At 43.0% G+C, this 14,487-nt stretch overlaps 1 protein-coding gene across 1 annotated transcript in view; it reads left to right on the top strand.

Annotated features, from left to right (window-relative positions):
* Positions 1-14,487, top strand: part of MPP7 (membrane palmitoylated protein 7) — a 316,603-nt gene that overhangs the window by 62,080 nt on the left and 240,036 nt on the right. Inside the window, exon 2 of the mRNA XM_018558730.1 lies at positions 11,139-11,218. The gene's annotated coding sequence lies outside the window, so the exon portion shown is untranslated. The remainder of the gene's footprint in view (positions 1-11,138; positions 11,219-14,487) is intronic.

Genomic DNA, 14,487 nt, shown 5'->3' on the forward strand with positions numbered 1-14,487 from the left:
ATAATTCAGCCTTATTTGAGCCCCCTAGACAAAACAAGCACGTAACCCTTGCAGTTCAGAAGTAGCTCCACTGCATGGGTAAATGTTTTTTTGTGTTTTTTTTACCCGGGGTTCTTCTTTAAGCAGTACAGCTTGGTCACGTGCCTTGCCCCTAGGCTGTAACTGGAGAGCGATAATTCAGCAGCACACTAATCAGGTCATCCGCCTGCGCACTGTACCTTCTTCGCCTGTCAGCAAATTCACATATAATGAATGCAGCTCTATATTCACTAATATGTGCAGAATTTGTAAGTGCAAGCAGTGTAAGTACCTTACTGTGATTTGATTTGAGCCTCGTGTAACCCATTTTACCATTTTATAGCAGAGCTCAGACTGGGAGAGGGAGCAGCAGCACAAGGATTCAATCCATTATCCTGCAGTGCTTACAAGGGACAGGCTGATTGGGGAACAATGGCAGAGAGTTGCTGCTTCTACATTTACTCTCCAGTCATAGGCTGGTGACTGAACCTATAGGTGTTACTAAACTGCAGCAGAGAAAAATCAGGTCATGCACGGCTGTACTGTGAGGCAGAGCTGTGTAAATCCCAGAACTGGGTAGACAGAAATGCAAATCCTTTAGCTGGTAGAACAGCCCCCCTTATATGTGTTTTTAGTTGTTTATCAGCTTTAAGACTAAAGAAATGTTTTGTATCCACTTTCTTAGGTCAATTTGGAATTACCCCCACCGATCTGCCCCCTTTACTGTGCTGACTAATGAGTGCTCGCCATTTGCCAGTGAAATTTGAAATACCGAGTGCAGGGCTGCACCGCTTTGTAGGGTTCAGGGGGTGGATAAAAATTGATGATTTAAAAAAAAAAATTCAAAGTCAGATTTGAAAAAAATGTTAATCTGATTTTTTTTTTTTTATTTAAATCTGATTTTTTTTATTTTTATCAAACTTATTTTAATGAAATGCATTTAAAGTAAAAATCTATCTAAAGATAGTTTTCTATTTAAGATACATTAACACTACATTTTTGGTAAACTCATTCAGTGAATCCGAGCTCTGCAAGCCGAGATAACATGCACGGCATCGATGCATTCACACAATTTCACAGCAAGTAACCATGAGATAAATCATAAAACAAAGTTCAGGAATATTCCTTTATCCCATTGTTTTGCAAATCCACTCACCTGCCGCCCGCCACGTCCCTCACCTTGTTGTGTCACTGCCGCATCACCAGCCGTCCCATTAAAGTGAATGGGACTGTCGGTGAGTCAACAGCGGGTCAGGAGAGGAGCCGCTGCGGGACAGAGGTGACAGTTGCTGTTTAAAAATCATGATTTAAATCAAATCCACCCCGGGTTTTACTGATAGCACTTCGGCACCCACGAAGTGGAAGGAGTGGTCGGAGAAAGGTAAGAGCAGCTGGGAGGGGGAGTGGTTAATTCCATTTTCCCAAATTCACCTGGGATAGTTGTATTACCCTTTGAGGGATGGTTCACACGATTTTCTTGTCCAGATCTGGTGACGCGGTGCTATGCATGCAGTGCGTTCTTGATGCGTTTTTGATGTATTCCAGTTTTAAAAAATAATAATTTCCGGACCGGGCAAAATGTGACTTGCAGTATTGTTTTCTATCTGGAACGGACTGCACTCGTGAGAACTGTAGCCCATAAAACACATAGGGATGCATTTTGGGTGCATGAGCGCACGGATCTGGTCCGGACAGAATCCGGACGTCGTGTGAACAAGCCCTAAGGGCTCAGCCATATACCACCCAGATCAGCGTGTTGCTGGGCCGGGTACAGCCGGGTGCTTCCAGTCAGCCGTGGACAGGAAACCTGTACAGACCAATGACAGGATGTCATTGTCTGTCGCTGTTCACATGCAATTGCGCACGGAGCAACTACATGCACTCAGGACAGATGTATATTACTGGCTGAGAACTGTTGTAGGCGTGGCCCTAATCAGTCATATGCATGAGTGCTGAAGAAAATACAGATGTCCGAGAGGTTATATCGTACCTACACATCAAACCAATTCTATATCTATGGTCACCTGATGGTAGAGCAACCTCACAGTATTAGCAGCATTTGAAGTGAATACATAAAAAGAAAACAGACGTTATTCTGCAGAAAACATGATATGTGCTCAATTTTTTTTTTCTCTCTGATTCTGTTTGATTGGTTCCTCCTGGAGCGGTATCAGACACATCATGTAGGTATTTTCATGGAAATGGTTCTGTAACATCAGGAAGAGGGTTGTAATGTCCTGCTGATGGCTGTTGGCGGCTCTCTGCCAGCAAGCATCTCTGCTGTGTCTGGGCTCCTATGCTCATCAGTCGCACTTTACTGCCGGAGGCTTTAGAATTCGGATCCCCCTCTGCAAGGTGCCTCTACGTTTTGTCTAGTACGAGTGTTCGGCTCTTTATTCTCCCGTGTTCCTGCATCCTGTCTCATATCCAGTTATAACAGCTTCTTGTTGCATTTCCCCGGCAGCTTCCAGTCACCAAGCATCTGCATTTTACCTTGTGTTTCCTCCTCGGTGTTATTTCACTGTTGTCATTGTGTGATTTAATCAGTGCGGACTGTTCTGTTGCTGTATTAACTTTGCTGTATCATATTGTTGCTTTGCATTGTTAACCTCTTACCTGTATATAGCTTTGCTGTATCATTGTTGCTTTGCAATGTTAACCTCTTACCTGTATTTAACTTTGCTGTATCATATTTGCTTTGCTTTGTTAAGCTCTTAACTTTATATAACTTTCCTGTATCATATTATTGGTTGTATATCTCCTACCTGTATTTATACTCTGCCACAATCCGTTGACAGTGGGGTTTTCAAGCAGGTCTTTCCATCTGTGAAAGGGTCCCCTGTAAGGAACCATTACAATGGGACTATCACATGAGATTTCATGTTTGGTGTATGGTTTGCTGAGTGTGGCATTGGCACACCAGAGGAGGTAACAGGAAGATACAAATGAACAGGAAAGCTTGATGATTGTCATATGGTTCTCTATCTGCAGATACAGCAGAGACACAGATTCACCTTCATTGCATGTAACTGCCTTATGTGGGGAATCACCTGTACTGGTGTGCAAATGTTGTGTCTTCCTAAGCTGGCCACACACTGCTAGAGGTTCTCTTGTTCAGCCCATTAAAATCAATTGATTCTCCCATCCATGCTAACAGCCCACCATTGCTAAATACCCGCATAGTCACTGCTTCTGATTGGATGCAATCACTGTTCGGCTGATCATTTTCCACCCACCTCTGTTGATTTTGTAAATCAACTTTTGTTGAGCCAGGTGGCTTGCAGGTCTACCCATGCCCATTACCTCCTCTGTTCATCATCTCTGTACGTCACCTCCTCTGCCCATCATCTCTACCCATCATCTCTGCCCCATCACCTCCCTCTATTACTACCCTTTGTCCATTACCTCCTCTGTCCATCATCTCTGCCCATTACCTCTGTCTATTACCTCCTCTGCCCATCACCTCTGTCTATTACTACCTCTGCCCATCAAGTCTGTCCATTACCTCCTGTGTCCATCACCTTAGTCAATTACCTCCTGTGTCCATCACCTTAGTCAATTACCTCCTGTGTCCATCACCTTAGTCAATTACCTCCTCTGCCCATCACCGTTGTCAATTAACTCCTCTGCCCATCATCTCTGTCCATTACCACCTTTATCAATCACCTCTGTCCATTACTTCCTCTGACAATTAACTCTCTGTCTGTTACCACCTTTATTCACTACTTCTTCTGTCCTTTACCTCCTCTGCCCATCACGCCTATTCGTTACCACCTCTGGCCATCACCACTGTTCATTACCTTCTCCTGCCATCACCTTTGCCCAATTCCTCCTCTGCCCTTCTCCCCTCTCCATTACCACTCCTGCCCATCACCTATGTCCATTACCACTTCTATCCATTACGGCCTCTGGCCAACACCTTTGCTCAATACCTCCTCTGCCCATCACCGTTGTCAATTAACTCCTCTGCCCATCATCTCTGTCCATTACCACCTTTATCAATCACCTCTGTCCATTACTTCCTCTGACAATTAACTCTCTGTCTGTTACCACCTTTATTCACTACTTCTTCTGTCCTTTACCTCCTCTGCCCATCACGCCTATCCGTTACCACCTCTGGCCATCACCACTGTTCATTACCTTCTCCTGCCATCACCTTTGCCCAATTCCTCCTCTGCCCTTCTCCCCTCTCCATTACCAATCCTGCCCATCACCTCTGTCCATTACCACCCCTGCCCATCACTTCTCTTCTATTACCTTCTCTGCCCATTACCTCTGTCTATTACCACCTCTGCTCATCACTTCTATCTATTAATACCTCTGGACACCACCTCCTCTGGTCAACTTCCCTCTCCATTACCACCTCTGCCCATCACTTCTATCCATTATTACCTCTGGTCGACTTCCCTCTCCATTACCACCCCTGTCCATCACCTCTGTCCATTACCAGCTTTGGCCACCCCCTTTGCCCAATACCGCCTCTGCCCATCTCCCCTCTCAATTACCACCCTGCCCATCACCTCTGTCTATTACCTCCTATGCCCATTACCACTTGTCCCTCACGTCTATCACCTCCTCTGCCCATCATCTCTGTCCATTACAACCTCTGTCCATTACTACCTTTTACCAGTCACCTCTGCCCATTACCTCATGTTCCCATCAACTTTGCCCATTACCACCTCTGCCCATCCCCTCTATACATTACTACCTCTGCCCATTAGCTGTGCCTGTTACTTCTGCTCCTCACCTCTGTCCAGTTAGCATGGTGGCAATCCAGGAAGCAGTAAACTGAACCATGAAATAATTGGGTGATCTATCTGTGCAGTGTAACCAAGGTGTATAAATCACCAAACCATCAGAACAAAATTGCAGATGTTTTTGCAGGTAAAACAATTCACATTTAGGTACTTCAACTGTGTAGGTAGATGCGTGTGTATAGCGTTCCACTTTAACTGATAAGGCTCCAAGGTAATATATGGAGGAAATATCAACGAAGAATTGGAAAATGTAAACTTTTATTTACAAATGAAGCTTTTTAAAGTAATTTCTGAACTCCTGGCACACATGAAATCACTGCTGAAGTAGATAGATATTTGTGAGTTCAGCCATTGCTGTGATTTAGACAGTCCTAGAGATAAGCAGTACAGCTTGGTTAGGGTCCCACCCCAGGCTGTGGAAGAGTAGTGTTGGGGGTGCATACAGACGTTGGATGAGTGTATTGCAGTGATTGATGTTCTAAAATCCAGTTGTTGGAAGAAGACGAGGCTTCCCGAGCTGGTAATCACTGGCTTTGTGTGTCCTTAGCTCCGCTGCCTGACTTGTATCAGTGTGACATTATCACGAGGGAGGGACGGAGGAGGCTGCACAAAGATAGTGAAGTGATCGCTCTATTCATCTGTATTCCACACATCCGTCCTATTGACATCTTGATTTTTGTGTGAATAGGAGAAAACCCGGGCATATAATAACACCGATTTTCTGCTAGAGTGGTGCATTTCTTAAAGGTAAAACATAAAGATAAACATTTAGCCAGCAAAGGGGCAACCAGTGCACGGCTAACACTCACCAGGAAACTCACAAACCTTAGGAAGCCCATTAGAGTAAGCTATGTGGAGTTGTAGAAATCTATTTCATCCAAATTCATAGTACCTCTGGGTAGGACTGCAGGATCATGTCACATGACTCTGTGCTGTACATTGCTCTCATGCGACAGCATGTTTGGATAAGGATACAGAGGGCACCGAAAGAGGATATTCCAGGAACCAGTGAGCACATTGACCTTCAGTTCAAAAACAGACATCTGTTCCAAAGTTTACAATACTGACAACTGTAGGGAAGGACAGCCAGGTGCATAAATTGGATATCGGGTTAAAAATTGGAGTCGCCCAATTGGCAGGCTGCGTCCCTGGCCGCTGCTTCAAATGTTCATGTTCGCTTAAAGTACTATTAACCTCTAGATCAAACAAATATACATCACCCAGCAAAGTATTTCTTTAAGTTTTTGCCCAAGCACTTAGTCATCATGTTTCCAAACAGTGCCATCTCTCTCAGCTCCACTTCTCTGAACTTCCTGTCCAGTACAAGCTCACAAGGGACAGCACAGTATCTAGTAGCTGTCCATCTACTACAGGGCAACTCTTGCCCTCCAGCTGAGTTTTAACTACTAATTCCAACATGCCTCTGCCTCTAGGAGTCATGCCTATAACTGTCACTCTTGCAATGCCCATTGGGACTTGTATTTCCACAACAGCTGGAGGACCACCGGAGTTGCCTACCCCTGATCTATTAGCTTGGGGAAGGGAAGAATAGGGAGCATGACTTGCCTTGCTGTGTCTGTGTGTTTTGTGAAGACTAGCACTCTGTTCCTCCTCTGACCCGCCCCCAGCCTCCGCTGCCACCCTGTTCCTCCTCTGTATCTATACCCAGCCTGCTATTGGATTTTCTAAAATGCAATTGCCAATACCAGGCTGGCTATTGCTCCCGCCCATTGCATTTTGCCAATCAGCAGAGGAGGACCTGATGGAGAACTTTCTCCTTCAGTTCCCTCCCCTGCTGATTGCAAAGGTGTCATAGAAAAAATACCTTAATATAAAACACTGTTTAGATAATTTGTGTGTTTTGGAATTTTTATTTTTGGTGGGACTTCCTGATCCCCGAAGGCGATCGGATTACTCCCTGGATCAACTGTGGTGTAAAGAGAGTGCTGAGACATGGGAGGTATTTTCTTGTCCTATGCAGATTCACATGTGTGCCCACGCACTGCTGACGTAGGTGAACCCAGGGATGTACCCCTCCTCGTCTGGAAGGCAAGATGACTTGGGATACTGATGTAGGGCCGATGGGGAAAGCCGTGTTCTGATTTCCGCATCCATGGGCTGTAAAAAGTAAACACAAATTCAGATTCAGTTTTTCTGGATCTCTAGATATTGTTTAATAATGACCAACTCTCGCATTACAACCTAGTAGAGCTGCAACAGTTAATCGATTTAGTCGATTAAAATCGACGGCAACGTTTTCGATTGTCGATTCGTCGGCTATCGATTGATTTGCCTGTTCCGGGCTCCACATGCGGCCTGAGCCACACGTCACACGCTGCTCCCGCTGCGGCCGCCGTGCCCACGGCACAGGCCGTGTAAGCCACCGCACAGGACGCTGAAGCCATGCACGCCGCTGCTCTACTCCTCGACGCGATCTCCCTCACTCGTCGCTGGCCCGCCGACAATCGAGGGCCCACCTTCTGAAGCCAGTATAGGACCTCTTCTTCCTCTTTTACACGCAGTGGGAGAGCAGGCAGGATACAAATCTAGAAGCAAACTACGTGCCTGTGCCCATCCCTTGCACCACATGGCAATGGGCGACATGACATCTCGTAGAGTTTGCATAGATTATATCATGTGCCATTGCATCATCCCACTCCCAACTAGGCACCATTGTGTCTGGTGCGTAGAAAGTTACATTCTTATTTCCTTCTCTCATTGAAAAGTGAACAATTAACTGATTAGTGTGCAAGGTATTACTGCAGGCTGGGACATGTCTGTGTCCCCTACATTATCTGTATGGACACAGCAATGCTCTAATCTGTTATGGGGGGGCATGCTGTTTATTTTTATTATTATTTCTTAGAACAGTTGAACACTTTAGTGTATTCTGTGACAACTGTGAAATTCTTTGCTTACATTCGGGATCAGAGTGTCAGCAAAGAAACAGAAGCTGTTACAGAATAACACAGAGCTCTCAGTTTCTTTCTTTCTTTACATTTTGCAACAATATTCTGTTACTTTGCTTTTATTTGGGTTACAAGTCAGAGAGAGGTAAATGACAGCTCTCCCGCTTGTTGTGTTTGGTTCCGAATGACATTGGTATGTATCGGAATGTCGTTATCAAACATTTGCATTCGTTATTTCTGTCATTCAGAATACATTATTAAGCACCTTGCAGAGTACAATTGTCTTGCACATCATCAGGCGCTTTGTGGATTGGGGTCTGTGACCTGAGAACCGACTTCTAACGTGCCATTGCCTAAATCCCACATTAGTGCATATATATTGTTAAAGGCGTTGTAAAGTCCCAGCATACACTATCCTGTTATAAAATCAGCGTTGTAATAGGAATACGGTACATAGTAGAGTTGTTTCTGATAATACAATCAAAGCTTACTTGAAAAAAAAAAAAATCCCTTTTATGCAGCAAGTGCTGCCTTCTGTCTGCCCATCACTTCCAACAACTTCCTGGATTCCCAGTGTGCTTTGCATCTCTTTCCCTGCTGTTTGATGCGATTCAATCTCCATTTCTCAAGACTATATATCCCATCTTGCATTGCTTCCAGCGAGCAATGATAATATTACACTGTTCAGAGACTAAGTTGTAGTTCAGAAGGTAGGCTCTGTGACACAAGGAAGTTCATATTCACAGGGCTGACTGAAATTGTGTACTTCCATTGAAGAAGAACATCCTATGGGAATCTTCAATAGGTAAGTTTACAAACTTCTACATGGATTTGGTTATTAGGAGTGGAATAGAACATGGAAATTCAGTATAGAAATACAGATTTTTTTTTTTGACCAAGGTTACCTTCTTAGTATTGGTATTTTCTTCATCATCATCATGTTAAGTGTTAATAGAGTTTCATTGCTCTCTGAAAAGCCACAACAGCTTAATCTTGCAATTACCTAGGAATAATTACATGCTTCATCCCAGAGAACAACAAGAGAAAATAATGTTTGCTCAAACACCGAAGAACATTTTAATTGCTACATACCATGGTATTCTTTGCTGGTTCGGTTGACCTTTAAAAACTCCTCAGTTCTTGATTTCAATTTAATTTGAGTAACTGATGCTGAACAGAATGAAAGTGCAGTTCACCATTTTTTTTATATTTAGCTGTTTGATAGTTTCAAAGTTCATCATAGAAAAGTACAAAGGTGCAGTATCACAAACATTTTAAGGTGGTCGGTAGGCAATGAATACATGACATTTTAATGATCATAATTCTTTTAATTGCAGATGTTTTTTATTTAATGATTTTTCTGTTTACATGTAGACCAAGCTGTCCTGCTAAAGTGAGAAGACTGAGCTTGGGGCAGATGATAAAGTTGATAGATAATGAATCTACTGAGAACTGCCTCAGTCCTGGATAGGCAGGTGAGCTGCCCTGACTAAACCAGCAACAGTGTCAGAGTTGTCAGCTCATGAGTTTTCCAGGCATCCTCTGGGATTAAAAGGAACACAGCCATTTAAAATACGGAATCCCCAGCATGTCTTTTTCATGGTCTCCTATTAGTGCTGAAGAGCACATACTAGCTATATGCACAGTACCATCTATTCCTCATTGACTCTTAAGTTTGTGTGGATCCCAAAACAGTACATGTTTTTCTTTCATTACACTGGTTTGTCTGTGGAGTTTCCCATTTATCAAGGTCATGGTATTTCTAGTAGTAGTTAGTTCCATTTAGATGGGCTTGTTCTGTAATGTGGAAGGTGTTTCCCTGACCATTCTAAGTGATCCAAGTGAAGCTGCAAATTAACTTCAAGTTGGGAACAGCCACTTGTATGAGTGGGGAAACATATTCAGCATTACAGAACAAGTCCAGTTGAATGTGGCCAATTACAGGTATGGAGTTGGTTGTTGCTGTGAATGTGCATTGGGATTTTGTAAGGGGTACAGTTCATATATAAATGATGCAGTCACTGTGAAGCAGCATTGTAGAGGAGATACATGATCTACTTGGTTCTTGTAACAATAACGAGTTTTAATAATTGTTTGAATTATATGTATATCTAGTCTACTAATCCTTGCTCTGTTACCACGGCAACACAGCAAGGATTAGTTATGGAAGTGTTGGGTGTTACGGTATAAACATATCAGCATCTCAGAATTTCACTGTGACATCAAATTATATTACAACCTAATCTAATTATGGCAGCCATATGGCAAGATGCCTTGGGTTTAGTGAATAGGTAGGACTAAACCGATACAAGAAGTGGGTTTTGCGGTGTCCTACATATACCCTGAAGCAGGGGTGGGCAAACGCTGACTCTCCTGCTGTTGTGGAAGGCCCATGAGGCATTACAATATTCTTACAGCCACAGGCATGACTCCCAGATACAGATGCAAGATGGGATTTGTCATTTCACCACAGCTGGCGGGCTGGAGTATGCCCACCCCTGCCCTACAGCTATATGAATGACTGCAAAAAAGAGACAGTAACTTCTTTGCTTGCAATCCTTGTTTGCCTCATATTATTTTCTCCATTGCTTCCTGCTTAAAGTTGAACACCAGGCATATATAAAAGACACAAATGAATGCATCTCTTTATTCTTTAGTGAAATTAAATCTATTTTTTTATTAAATGGAAGATGTGGAAGTATCCAAATTTGACCTGGTATCAGCCTCTCACAATCCATGTACAACAGAGCTCAGAATGGAAGTGTGAGAAGCAGCACGAGGAGCCAATCAGTTGAATTGCTGTGCTTAACTGCTAACAAGGGACATGCTGATAGGAGAACAGAGTCTGCTTATTCTCCTTTCACTGTCCAATCACAAGCTGGAGAGGGACACAACCTAAAAGTGTTACTTAACTGCAGGAAATCGGGTCTTCTGCCCTACCAGACAGGGCTATGCTGTTTGGCAGAACTGTGTTAATCCCAGGACTGGATGGTCAGAAATACTAATCTTTCAGGACCAAGTTTTATTTATATATGTATGTCATCTGTGCATTTAGCTGTTTGCTTGGAGTCTAGCTTTAAGTTTGCTCAAACCTGGTATTTCTCTTATGAGTGGAAACAATTGCCCCCAGTTTCTATTCTCGGGGCTCCATTGACAAGATCTACCCACCTTATCTAAACATAGAGCTCTCGCTATTGCTTTGTTCATTATCTTAGATACAATCAATATTGAGCAAGTCAGCAGTGCGAGGGATACTGCCTGATAATGGGGAGTGGAGGTGCGGAGGGGTAGAGCTAGAATGAAATTCTTATATCAGCATGGGTCAAACCACAATGTCATTGTTGGGTGGTCATAGCCTTTTAATACGTTTTCATTACTAATTTCACAAGGTGTTTGATTGTATCCCTGAAATTCGATAAGCTGATTTGATATGAATTCATTTATTTTTTCCTAGGTTCAGACCAAGAATATCTGATGATTCCTTGTAGTCATTCCATACCCTGCACACATCAGCTTTATTGCGAAGAGATTCAGGTAAGGAGCCTATTATATATAATCTGTATTGTGTCTTTGTTACAGTGGAGAATGGTTGTATTTCCTTAAAAATGAACCTGTGCCCTCACTATGGAGACTATAGCATTGAGCTTTGTGTATCTCTTCCAGATCTGCGCAGTAATCTGCCAGGAAAATTAGTCTGTGTGCATTCGCTCCCTGTAATAAAGACCAGTCACTTCTGCTCTCTCTCCTGTATTTTCTGCTGGCACCTTGTAGTGGGTGGGTCATTCTAGGTCCCTTCTGCAGCTCTGTTCTCTGCACAGGCATTATGTCACTGCTATTTTTATATATAACATCAGGGTTTGCATTTGGTGTGTATTTATATCTTTTATAGTTTTTTAAGGAATATATGTAAACGATTTTTATGCCCAGAGGTGAACTTTAAAATAAATCCTCATTCATCTCTGTGTCTATTAGCTTTGGGGAAAAACTAATTTTCAAAGTTCATTGAAATCTTAGCTGTTTTTCTAAAAGAGCAGAATCTTGGCAGGTTTCTAATATAAATACATAGCAGGTCTTTCTAAGCTGCTAGATACCAAATTAAACCCAACTATAGAGTTTTTGTTGTTGTTTTGATCTTTGAGGATCATATTTTTGACACGAGTTCTTTAAACTGAAATGAAAAAAGTGAAGATCTGCTATGCTATTGGGAACATCTGGAACTGTTAATTGTACACAATCTATGCTCTGTAAAAAATACTGTTGATCTTGAATTCCTCATGAAATATAGCAGAGGACTTCTAGGGGTGCCCAGCCACTCCTGTGCCTTGATCCTCATAGCTTTATATCTGCAGTCTGAGATCTCAGGCACTGCTGCCTCTGCTAGTCTGCTGGAGATTTGGAGTGATATTTGGTGATGTCAGTACTGTGCTGTTCACTGTTCTCTTTGCTGGAGGCTCTAACTTGAGGAAGCAAAACCATGTCTTTACCAAGATGGCCGCTTCCACACAGAGGCACACTGCAGGATAAGGCATGGTAAGGCAGTAATGGGGAAAGATCAGCTGCAGGGAGACCACAAGCAATGCTGGTGACTAATCCTTTGTCCTCAACCTGCCTACTAAGCAACATGACAGTTTGTCAGTTAAGACAGGAGAAAGCTGTTAGAGGGGGGCGGGGGGTTAGTGGGGTGTCATTAATGTTGGACCTGGGAGTAAAAAATGCCTCCTGATAATCAAAAGACAGAAAAAATAAACGTAGGATGACAAATAAACCCTAAACAGATCAGAGATATACCACATACAGAATCCACATTAAGTCCCTCCTATATATTTCTTCCCTTTTTTTTCTAAAAGGACATATCACTGTAAAGGTGCTCAACAAAACTAGGTTTTAGCCCTGTTGCCTGTGACAACAAAACATCTAAAAGGTAAGAATTTTTTTATTATTATTTTTCGGTATGCTGTGTGAATTGGAAGACATAACAAACATATACAAGGGTTTTCTCACATTTGAAAGCAAAAGTGGAAATAATAGTGTAATGTAAAGCGTTGGATGCAGCGATGTAAAGCACGCCGCTACTGGACTCCAGAGAAGTGGAGACGTGTTCTCTGGAGTGATGAATCACGCTTCTCTTTCTGGCAATCCGATGGACATGTCTGGGTTTCGCGGGTGCCAGGAGAACGGTACTTGCCTGACTGCATTGTGCCAAGTGTAAAGTTTGGTGGAGGGGGGATTATGATGTGGGGTTGTTTTTCACGGGTTGGGCTTGGCCCCTTAGTTCCAGTGAAGGGAATGCGCAGTTCGGATTCTCGGTCAGGAGATGAGCAGAGACGCAAGGCAAGTGTATGGACGCATGCACCCGCATGCAGACACCTCTGGATCGGAGAGACAGAGCAGTCAGCGCTGGATCGGAGAGCCGCCGCACCGCTGGAGGGACAGATGAAAACATCAGGAAAGAAGAAGATCGGAATAAGAGACATCATTTAAGGTAAGTGCTAACATTAACATGGGGGGGAGGGGAATTTTTTTTGGACTTTAATGTCACTTTAAGCATAAAGTTTGTGATATACCAGCACAGGTATTTGTACATTTTCCAGCCTGGCTCCATTACCATGTAGAAATGTTAGGCGTCTGTATGCGTGCATGTATTATCCCTTTTTCGGAATCCTGGGAATTCTTCCCGCTCCTTAATATACCCAAGAGTAGCTGGCACCAGCAAAGTCTTGTCTATTGGTCGCTATTTCCATCAACTCCTTAGCATTGGCAGAGGTCTACTCGTGCTTGTGAATGTAGGATTTGAATTCATTTTCAAGCCTTGCCATGTATTTCTTAAGCACGGTTGTAAAGCTGTACAGCATAGCGACTCAGAATAGCTGTTTAATAATAGTCCTTCCAGATGTCCAGAGTTGTCATCCATGGGACAACTCTGGTCCTGTGCCAGTGTTCCTGAGGTCACGATTTGTCAGTGATAGTACTGTCCTCATCATATAACTCTTACTACAGGAGGGAATGAATGAGTGATATACTAACTTCTATGGCCTTAAACTCTATCTCCTGTGTGACATTTATGTGATCAATTCGTTAGAAAAAACTCTTCAATGTTATTCAGCAATAATTATTTTTTTTAATGTCCTTTACATATTCCCATTTGTCTACATTTCAATTTATGAATTTACAGGCACTGCTAGAATCTTTCTAACACAACCATTCTGGGTTTGTGAGATGCCTCCCTGCTGCCCACTGTTGCTTCAGCCCCGGCTAGCAGCACTGTGAACACATCTAGAAGTGACTCAATATTCAGAAATAAAGGGTACCAAACCAAAAGGTGAAAGAGTTCAAAAGTGCCTTTAATTGTTCACAATTCAGTCAAATAAAACATATCCAACGCAGTTCGGGACAACAACACTCCCCTTCATCAGGGCTTAGAATGGGATAAGGATGTTATTGGGATCAAGAGAAAATACCCACTTAGTTCTCTATATGGTTTAAGAAAAAGAACATTAGCTTATAGTATCTTTTGAGTCCAATCAAATCCTTAAACCATTCTTTATTTGATTGAAGTTTCTGAAAGAAACCCTGCTTGGAAATATATATATATATATATACCGTATATACTCGAGTATAAGCCGAGTTTTTCAGCCCATTTTTTTTGCTGAAAAGTGCCCCCCTCGGCTTATACTCGAGTCAGCGTCTCGAGCTGGTCAGGTTTCTTCTTACTTACCTCGCCGAGCGGCGCGTCACTGCTGCTCCGGTGGGCGGCGCTTCGAGCGGGGTCATCTGGCAGTCTCCGGGTCCTAATTTAGGTGGCC

This window comes from Nanorana parkeri, unplaced genomic scaffold (assembly GCF_000935625.1).
Source record: "Nanorana parkeri isolate BGI_ZX_2015 unplaced genomic scaffold, ASM93562v1 scaffold355, whole genome shotgun sequence".
In the NCBI taxonomy this organism is placed as follows: domain Eukaryota; kingdom Metazoa; phylum Chordata; class Amphibia; order Anura; family Dicroglossidae; genus Nanorana; species Nanorana parkeri.